Here is a 10,000-nt window from a genome sequence, read left to right on the forward strand (position 1 = left end):
TATGCCCTGAAGCATAAGCTGCTTTGCCCTTTCCACCAAGAATACATTTTCTATTAGAATAAACAAATGAACAATTAATTTAAAGTTTCGAATGGAAACCATTATTATCCGGATAGCTAATGTAGTTTCTATGGTAATATAAAGCTAATTGAATTCACAGTTTAAAAGGTTATCCAGGTTTTATTAACAGCTAGGGGTTGTGGTGGCCTGGTGGTAGCGTTCTTGCCAGTTGATTACCAGACTATGGTTCGAGTCCCGCTGATTACCAGGCTATGGTTCGAGTCCCGCTCAAACTCGATATTTTCTTTGGTAGTTGCAACCTCACCGTCCTTGTGAACTAAGAATGGGTCGTTTGTGGGAGCCTATAGGTCCTATCTGCTGGGTCATCATCAGCCATTGCCTGTCCCTCCTTAGTCTTAACTTGGGTGGAGAAGGGGTTTAAGTTCTGATCATGTGTATATGTGGTCAGTCTCTAGGGAATTGTCCTCCTTGATAGGGCAATTTCATGGTACCTTGCCTCTGCCATTCATATAACCTTTAAACCTTTTAAGGGAAATAGGATCATGATTTCACCATGGGCGAGGTTGATAATGATATAGAGAATTTAAGGGAAATATTTTATTTACACAAACAATTAAACGGTTCTCGCAAACGCATATGCAAACTCGTAAAAGATACCTAGGGAGGAGAATTTCGTCTGATATATCCAGATGTAGGTTACTGCTAAACGTGTAATGTTGGTAGAACATTTAGAATATTTCCAGCAATTCTCCTGTGTATATGCTACTCCACTGAGCTTCTAACACCGAATTTTATTTCTATCCCTTGTATGGAAATGGGAATATTTTGAGTGCTTCGTGAAATTCCAAGTTATAATTCTTCGTTAAGTAATTGCTTTATGAATGGAATGAAAACAGCTATTTTAAAGTATTATTTAGCTGTATCTATTTTTCCTTTACAGTCTAGACACGATGAGCGAATTGCTCTGTTAACAGTGCGGTAAAAGATCTTCGTATCCATGGTGTTATAGTTTATTTTTCATAGCCTTTGCATTTCTCCCCATCGCTGTCAACAACAACATTGCACCATTGACAGCATTGAAAGGAGAACCACCTTTTTTTTTACCTAACCGTAATTGAATTTATTACGCGAGCCAGTAGACTAAAACAGAAAAGTTGATCAGACTCCCGCCATCCGAAAGCCTCTTCTTCCTCTTCCTTCTCTTCCTCTTCGCTTTGAATATAGCCAGGAATTCTGGACCACCATTCATCCATTATTAGACAAAACTGCTTTATTTATATACCCGGTCGTTCTCTGGTATTCCGCAGCAAACACTCCAGGTTCCTTTCAATTTATCTGAATTGGCGCTTCCTTTATTGGATGGTTTGTGTGTGGTCTGTTGCGAGAATTGTGCATTTGAAATTCGGATTCGACTTAACGACACCGCTTTCCGACGTGTCTAATTGTTATGCGAAAATGCTGCGACGCTCAACGAAATGCAATTAAAGGGGTCAGTTTTCCTTTTGGAGGGAATGCGACGGGGCTTTTCTGTCTTGTTTTCAGAACTGCTACTAACCTTTACCTTTGCCGTTGCGTATTTTGCTCTGTTTACTTCATACTTTTATCTATTTGTTTATTTATCCTGACCTTTTCCGTCTAAGAACTATCTTATTTTTATTGTTATTATTATTATTATTATTATTAGTAGTAGTAGTAGTAGTAGTAGTAGTAGTAGTATTTTTGTTATTATTATTATTATTATTACTAGCTAAGCTACAACCCTACTTGGAAAAACAGAGGGCTATAGGCCCAAGGGCTCCAACAGGGAAAAATAGCCTAGTGAAGAAAGGAAATACAGAATTAGGTAAACTACAAGAGAAGTAAGGTACAATTGAAATATATTATTCTAAGAACAGTAACAACATTAAAACAGATTTTTCATATATAAACTATAAAAAGACATGTCAGCCTGTTCAACATAAAAACATTTATATTGATGTTCACCCTGTAAAATATATTTGAGGATTAAAAGTTGAAACATTCATGAATAGAATGAAAGGTTTAACATCGAAAAGCTGACAATTGTAGGTTTTGTTCAAATGTCAATGAAAGTTGAACTCGGAAAACAAAAAGTTCATTGGAGGATTGTGAACTTGTAATGTTAGACGATGGATATATATATATATATATATATATCAAAGTCTCTATTTCTATTAGCAAGTCTTTAGGGGGTGAAGTAGCCACCCCTATGTCTTTTATATATGTATTTTACATATATATATTTATATATATATATATATATATATATTTATATATATTTATTTATATATATATTTTACATACATATATATATATATATATATATGTTTGTGTGTGTGTTCAATTAGTTATAAATCTACAGAAACCCGTACCCAAGTTGTGTGCTTATGGCTTATATGAATATGAAAACCACGTCTAAATGTTCAAAATTTTATCATATGTATGTATGCATATATATATATATATATATAGTACGTATACTTGCATATTTGAAATTATCTATTTACACCAGCGTGCCTCATCTTCCATGGGAAGAAATAACCTCCGTTATATTCATGGTGCAGTAGTTAAGGGGGAAACATAAAGCACAGGTCTTATTCGGAAAGGGCTTTGAATATTAATAACTTCAGCTCGTAGTTATTTCGGCAACGGGGATTGTTGTGTGCTGTGAATGCAAATGGGAAACCTTTTCGAGAAATGTTGCCTCGTTTTAATCCTGTTATTTCGAAGCTGTAGGAACTCTTAACCTTGTTGATTATATCATTTATTGAAAGATCTTTTGGATGGATACATGCATGTGAAGCTAAAGAAACTCTTTTAACTTATTATTCACATTATTTATTTAAAGATTTTCTGGATGGATACATGCATGTGAAGCTAAAGCAACTCTTAGCCTTCTTATTTATATGATTTATTTAAAGATCTCCTGGATGGATACATGCATGTGAAGCTAAAGAAACTCTTTTAACTTATTATTCACATTATTTATTTAAAGATCTCCTGGATGGATACATGCATGTGAAGCTAAAGAAACTCTTTTAACTTATTATTCACATTATTTATTTAAAGATATTTTAGATGGAGCTAGACGATGTCTCGAGTTTGAGACTATCAGTGCCTAGGAATATAGGTCTAGTTTTGAGGCAAACCAACTGTATGATTAACCTAAGCCGTTTATTTTGTATTGCGTATTTAATCGGCCAGTGTTAATTACAGCATGATCAAAGACAGGAATTTGACATTAACTGATTCCCAAGATAAAGCCTGTTAGATTTAAATTTAAAACTTTACAACTTTATCCCCACAAAATTAAAGGTATTTTCTGATCAGCAAAGATAAGAATCTATGGGTCTATTCAGTATTGCCGAAGCCCCTACCCTCTAAAGGTAAGAGGCGTATAGTTGAATGTTTATATATATATATATATATATATATGTAAGAGGCGTATAGAATTAATATATGTATATAATATATACATATATATATATATATAATATATAATGTATATATATATATATATATATATTATTGTTCGTTGTTGAGTCGCAATGAGCTGCTCCGAATTACATCCTATCTCAGGTTTGATAGAATTCACTGAAACACATGGCTACATCCCTGTAAGATCACTAAACCGAAGTGGGATAGTTGGCAACGTTGCTGCTGGTTCTTGGACTTTGATCTCGGTTCACCGAGAGGTAACTGAGGATTAGAATCTCCTGGTTTTAATTAAACGGGGAGTGCTACATCCTAACCCTTAAGGATTGGCTGAGACAATGGAAGGCTGAACTCTTAGGGCTTCATCCTCTTCAAGGAGGGTAAGAGTTTTATAGTGAAATATGTATGTATTTATATATATATATATATATATTATATATATTCGTTTATTTATTTATTTACTAAAAAAGGGATAAATTCTCAGACCAATCATGACATAGTAACTGAAATTCTATGTTACATCCCCGTAGATTTAAATTTTCAAGTCCACGATATGCATCTTTCAGAGACGCTTAATATGAATGGTGAATAAAAAAGTAGATGGCCATGTCTCACAGATTAATCTATTTTCTATGGTTACTACCCATCAATTGAATACATCCGTTCCGTGTATTCGCTTGTTTGTTTTTACAGAGGCCATGTGTGTGATTATTTTATAAACAAGCTAAAGGAAGAATACATGTATACAGGTCATCAACTTACAAACTTGATAGATTTCAAGGAGCTGTTTGGAAGTCGGATTGTTCGCAAGTCGAATTCTTTTTAATTTATGGTCTAGGGTAGGCCTAACCTGAATCCCATGCCTATGATTTCCAAATACAAAAGTAAAAGATCGTTGGATTTCATATGAAAATAGATATCAGGTTGTTACAAATGTTGTTTTGCCTGCTGTATTAATACTGTTTTATAACATTAGTTCTTTATATTATTTTTATTATTTTCAATTGGGGTTGTGTTTATATCTCCGAATTGTTGTAAGACGAGTGTTTGTAAGTTTGGGACTTCCTGTATATGGAGCCGACAACGTAGGCTCTAGACTCTCTAGAGCCTTTAAGCCTTTAAATATGCGGCTTCGAGACCATACATTAGTCTCCCACGAGACATCCGAATAATTGAAGATTATAAGACTTTTAAGAGAAAACGGAAGACTTTCTTATTCTGCGAGTATTTTGACAGTGATGATTAAACAGTAAGCGAACAAGACGCATTGTGAAATGTTAAAATCTCCCGAATGAACATCATAAAACAACCGTGGAGGTCCTCTAGAGAGTAGGATTCCCCTGCTATACAGGACTAGATAAGCAACCCCTTTTAAGTAAAGTAAGATAAAAAACGACTATAGTATTGCGCCAAAACAGGCCAGCCTTCCAGTCTTCCAGCCTCCATCAAAGGTTGCTGTGTTTGGCAGGGGGAAAAAGTTAAGGCCGCCTCTTTGGTATGGAAATGTTACTTACTGCAAGTGCGCCTCGTTTCCATTTTAGCTAATGCATTACAGTCTCCTCCCACACAACCCTTGCTATCATCTCTACTACGTTTTTATTCTCTTCTTGTTCTTTATCATATAGATATATATTATATATATATATATATATATATATATAGATAGATATATATAATGTGTATATATATATAAATATATATATATATATATATATAATATATATATAGATGGATATATATAATGTGTATATATATATATATATATATTATATATATATATACAGTATATTTATATATATATATATATATATACATATATATATATATACAGTATATATATATATATATATATAAAGTTACACAAATCTCCTCTCTCTCTCTCTCTCTCTCTCTCTCTCTCTCCGTTCGCCATTAAGATTGTTAAGTGTACCCCCATATCTTACCATATTGTACTTTATTTTGAAACTCGTTCGTTAGAACTTATTTATTTGAACAAAATAATATGGTAGGCTTTAATCATAGCGTACCCCAAAAATCTTCACTATGAATATTATGATCAGTCCATGGCTTCATCGTCCTCTTTATTCATCACTTCTATATTGGTGAATATCAACGTATCAGCAAAATATTGCAACATATATGAAGATGTAATGTTCTATATCTAAGCACAGTGCGCCGAAGGTAATACGGCTCCTTACCCCGTATGTACATATTGTACATATTGAAATTATACAAATTCAATATGATATTAATCTAACGTCATAAAAGGGACAAAGAAGATCAAACCAACAGAGGTGCATCGGACGGATAATCCTTAGATACCAATCTCTAATTGTGGGGATGATTCACTAGCTTTGCTTTCCCTTTAGACATTAGCCAAAGGATGGCGGAAGATAAACGAAACAACAGGAAATGTAGATTATAAAATAATTTATGCTAGAAGAAACCTAAAACCTTTAACTGGACTCCACCAGGTACGAGACGAGTTGGAAGTCCCAGGCCCGCATGGCTGAGGACTATGAAGCGTGAAGCAGGAGATGATGAATGGAGAAGTATTGAAATAAAAGCTGAAGATAGGGACAAGTGGCGAAATCTAATTGAGGCCCTTTGCCTCAATAGGCGTAGGAGGAGATGATGATGAAGAGAAGAACCTTATTTACAATGATAACTATATCTGGAAAAGTATGCTTTTTAAGATACATTGAAGAATTATGCGTTCGAACGCTCGAGAAATCTTATTTCATTACTCAAGTATTATCGTGATCAAAATCACACAATATCCAGCAATATATCCCATTAAACTATCAAACGTCTCTGTATCCTGTTTGTGGTATAGTTCGTACTTATTGTGATGTGGCAATAACCGAACATATGACTCTGTGGTGGGAGGGGGGGGGGGGGGGTGCTGTTGAGCGGTTATCCTGTATTATAGAACGTACGTCATACGTGTTCATAATTGGTAGATCCTGCTTCGTTGGCTGTCAATGGGAAGTTTGGAAGGCTTACGGGAACTTGAAATTAAGGAGAGAAATGGGAGTGAGTATTCTCTGAAATTGATCACCAGTCCCTCAGATATACCCTTGAATATATATATATATATATATATATGTATATATATATATATATATATGGGTCTGTTTAAATTTTGTACGGTGTTTTTTTTTCTTTTTTTTTTTTTTTTTTTTTTTTGCATGAAAGAACAAACATCATATCTTAGTATAGTTTTTGTATATCAATATTTGATTTCGATTTCTGCCGGTTGTTCAAGGAAACAACTACTCAATTATTTTTTTGCCATATCGTCAAAATAACTAGTATACAATGGAGTATATGCGAGCAGGCAAAATACCATTCGCCTGATTAACCGAGAATACTGTAGCAGCAGTCTAGTTACACAGGGAAATAGGAGGCTCACGCACCTCTGATTTCATTTTCAGATTGCAGTCATTCTCCCTCCTTTATCGCGAGTATTCTCCCTCTGTTATCGCGAGTATTCTCCCTCCGTTATCGCGAGTATTCTCCCTCCTTTTTTTGCGAGTATTCTCCCTCCTTTATCGCGAGTATTCTCCCTCCTTTTTTCGCGAGCATTCTCCCTCCTTTTTCGCGAGTATTCTCCCTCCTTTATCGCGAGCATTCTCTCTCCTTTTTCGCGAGTATTCTCCCTCCTTTATCGCGAGTATTCTCCCTCCTTTATCGCAAGTATTTTCCCTCCTTTCTCGCGAGCATTCTGCCTCCTTTATCGCAAGCATTCTCCCTTCTTTCTCGCGAGCATTCTGCCTCCTTTCTCGCAAGCATTCTCCCTCTCTCGCGAGCATTCTCCCTCCTTTCTCGCGAGCATTCTCCCCTCCTTTCTCGCGAGCATTCTGCTTCCTTTCTCGCGTGTTTGTCGGATGGAAGTTCACAGAACTCGCGTCGTCCGCTATTGGTTTGTGTCGCTAGGTATGGCAGCCCGTAATATGGTCTACAGGTCCTTGGGGAAATACATGCAAAACGCAGGAGACTTGGCGTTTCATGTGGAACCCAATGTGGGGAAATAGGGGGAAACCGCGCAGTGCAGTGAGCCTTATTTGTTGTCGCCCCTTCCAATGTAAATTTTTTCATTTTCAATAAAGGCCTGGGAATAAGTAGGTAGGGTGCGGGTAAGCACGAAATTGACGTGGTGTTCCTCGCTGTCTCTTTTCAAATTTCTTTTATATTGTCATTTTCAATTTGTTGGTGGTTTTAATACTCTATTTAAAAAAATGTTACTCATTTTAAGATTATGATATGGAGATGATGCTGTTGTTATTATTATTATTATTATTTATATATATATATATATATATATTAATATTATATAAAACTTTTCTCAAGCTGTATTCCCGCTTGTTGACATAGCCGTAGTAATCATCTCAGTTCCTTCACTAAGATAAATTTCATTATTAACTCGAAAAAATCATCTTTCTTCTTATATACCCCTATTTCACCTCAAGTGGTTAGAGATGTGTAATAGTTGTTATAAAAAGAAAGGTGATAGCTATTTATATTTCTCTAGAGTTCATGATCTCGTCAAGTTAAAAGTCGTGGACGTGAACTAAAGTCTTAAAAGACTCGGGCCTGTAAATATTATAAATCAGTGGGAAATATTTTCTGTCAAGTATTTATATGTATATATATATATATATATATGTGTGTGTGTGTGTGTGTGTGTATGTGTGTGGGTGCGTGCATGTGTGTGTGTCCTTGTGTGCGTGTTTGTAGTATTATATATATATATATATAATACACACATATACCGACACATACACACATATTTATAGATATTTAGATATATACTGTGTATATATACATACATATATATATATATTATATATATACAGTATATATATATATATATATATATATAAACCCTCCTTTTTTCATGAGTATTTTGCTGGCACAGCAAAATATTTCTCCCAACGCAAAGAATATTTCATTCCGGCCTTCTATAAGGTTATGGCTTAGGTCATGAAATGTTTTCCTGTGTGGAACAGAGCGCTATTTTGCATTCTTTCTACACCTCCCTCTTTTATATCGTCTGTACACAATGAGAAATACATCATCTTTTTTATGGGCCCTTCGTAAAATATTCTGTCTGCCTTTGTTTGCAGCTTACAACATATGGTATCTTCAGTGACCCTTTGTTATTGTGACGCCATTGTGCTTTATAAATCACTGAAAAGAAATGCATTTCTTTTCGTCGTAAATATTTTACTGCTTCAATAAATATTTTGTAGTGAAGACATTGGTTCCCCTATCATCTAAGACATTTCTTTCTATTCTCAAAACTGTTTTCCATTTTTTTTTCTAATGTCTAAAGGTCTAACTACTATCCTGGAAGGCTTAACTACATACAGAGTAACAAGTTTCAGAAACCCCTTGTTGAATATTTTAATTTTATTGCTATATCAAAGTTACATTTTCCCTCACGTTTTAATATGAAACTTTCCATCGCATGTGAAATATAGGAATTCGTTTTTCATCTTCAGCTTAGTGATGTCATTGTAGATGGATATACTATACGAAACAGAAAGAGACCAGGGATTAGCACAGTCTACTAATGTCATAGCTGATCTCTCTATATTTATTAGTGTTACAGAAGAGTAAGTAATGTATACGGTACGTCACACCAGCTATGGTCACCTTACCATGCTCTCTCTCTCTCTCTCTCTCTCTCTCTCTCTGTTTGTGTGTATTCATTAGCTTTTCATAAGAATAAGTAATATAAACGGTACGTCAAACCAGCTATCGTTATCTTACCATACTCTCTCTCTCTCTCTCTCTCTCTCTCTCTCTCTCTCTCTCTCTGTTTGTGTGTATTCATTAGCTTTTCATAAGAATAAGTAATATAAACAGTACGTCAAACCAGCTATCGTTATCTTACCATACTCTCTCTCTCTCTCTCTCTCTCTCTCTCTCTCTCTCTGTTTGTGTGTATTCATTAGCTTTTCATAAGAATAAGTAATATAAACGGTACGTCAAACCAGCTATCGTTATCTTACCATACTCTCTCTCTCTCTCTCTCTCTCTCTCTCTCTCTCTCTCTCTGTTTGTGTGTATTCATTAGCTTTTCATAAGAATAAGTAATATAAACAGTACGTCAAACCAGCTATCGTTATCTTACCATACTCTCTCTCTCTCTCTCTCTCTCTCTCTCTCTCTCTGTTTGTGTGTATTCATTAGCTTTTCATAAGAATAAGTAATATAAACGGTACGTCAAACCAGCTATCGTTATCTTACCATACTCTCTCTCTCTCTCTCTCTCTCTCTCTCTCTCTCTCTCTCTCTGTTTGTGTGTATTCATTAGCTTTTCATAAGAATAAGTAATATAAACAGTACGTCAAACCAGCTATCGTTATCTTACCATGCTCTCTCTCTCTCTCTCTCTCTCTCTCTCTCTCTCTCTCTCTCTCTGTTTGTGTGTATTCATTAGCTTTTCATAAGAATAAGTAATATAAACGGTACGTCAAACCAGCTATCGTTATCTTACCATACTCTCTCTCTCTCT

This window comes from Palaemon carinicauda, chromosome 7, assembly GCF_036898095.1.
Source record: "Palaemon carinicauda isolate YSFRI2023 chromosome 7, ASM3689809v2, whole genome shotgun sequence".
Taxonomy (NCBI): domain Eukaryota; kingdom Metazoa; phylum Arthropoda; class Malacostraca; order Decapoda; family Palaemonidae; genus Palaemon; species Palaemon carinicauda.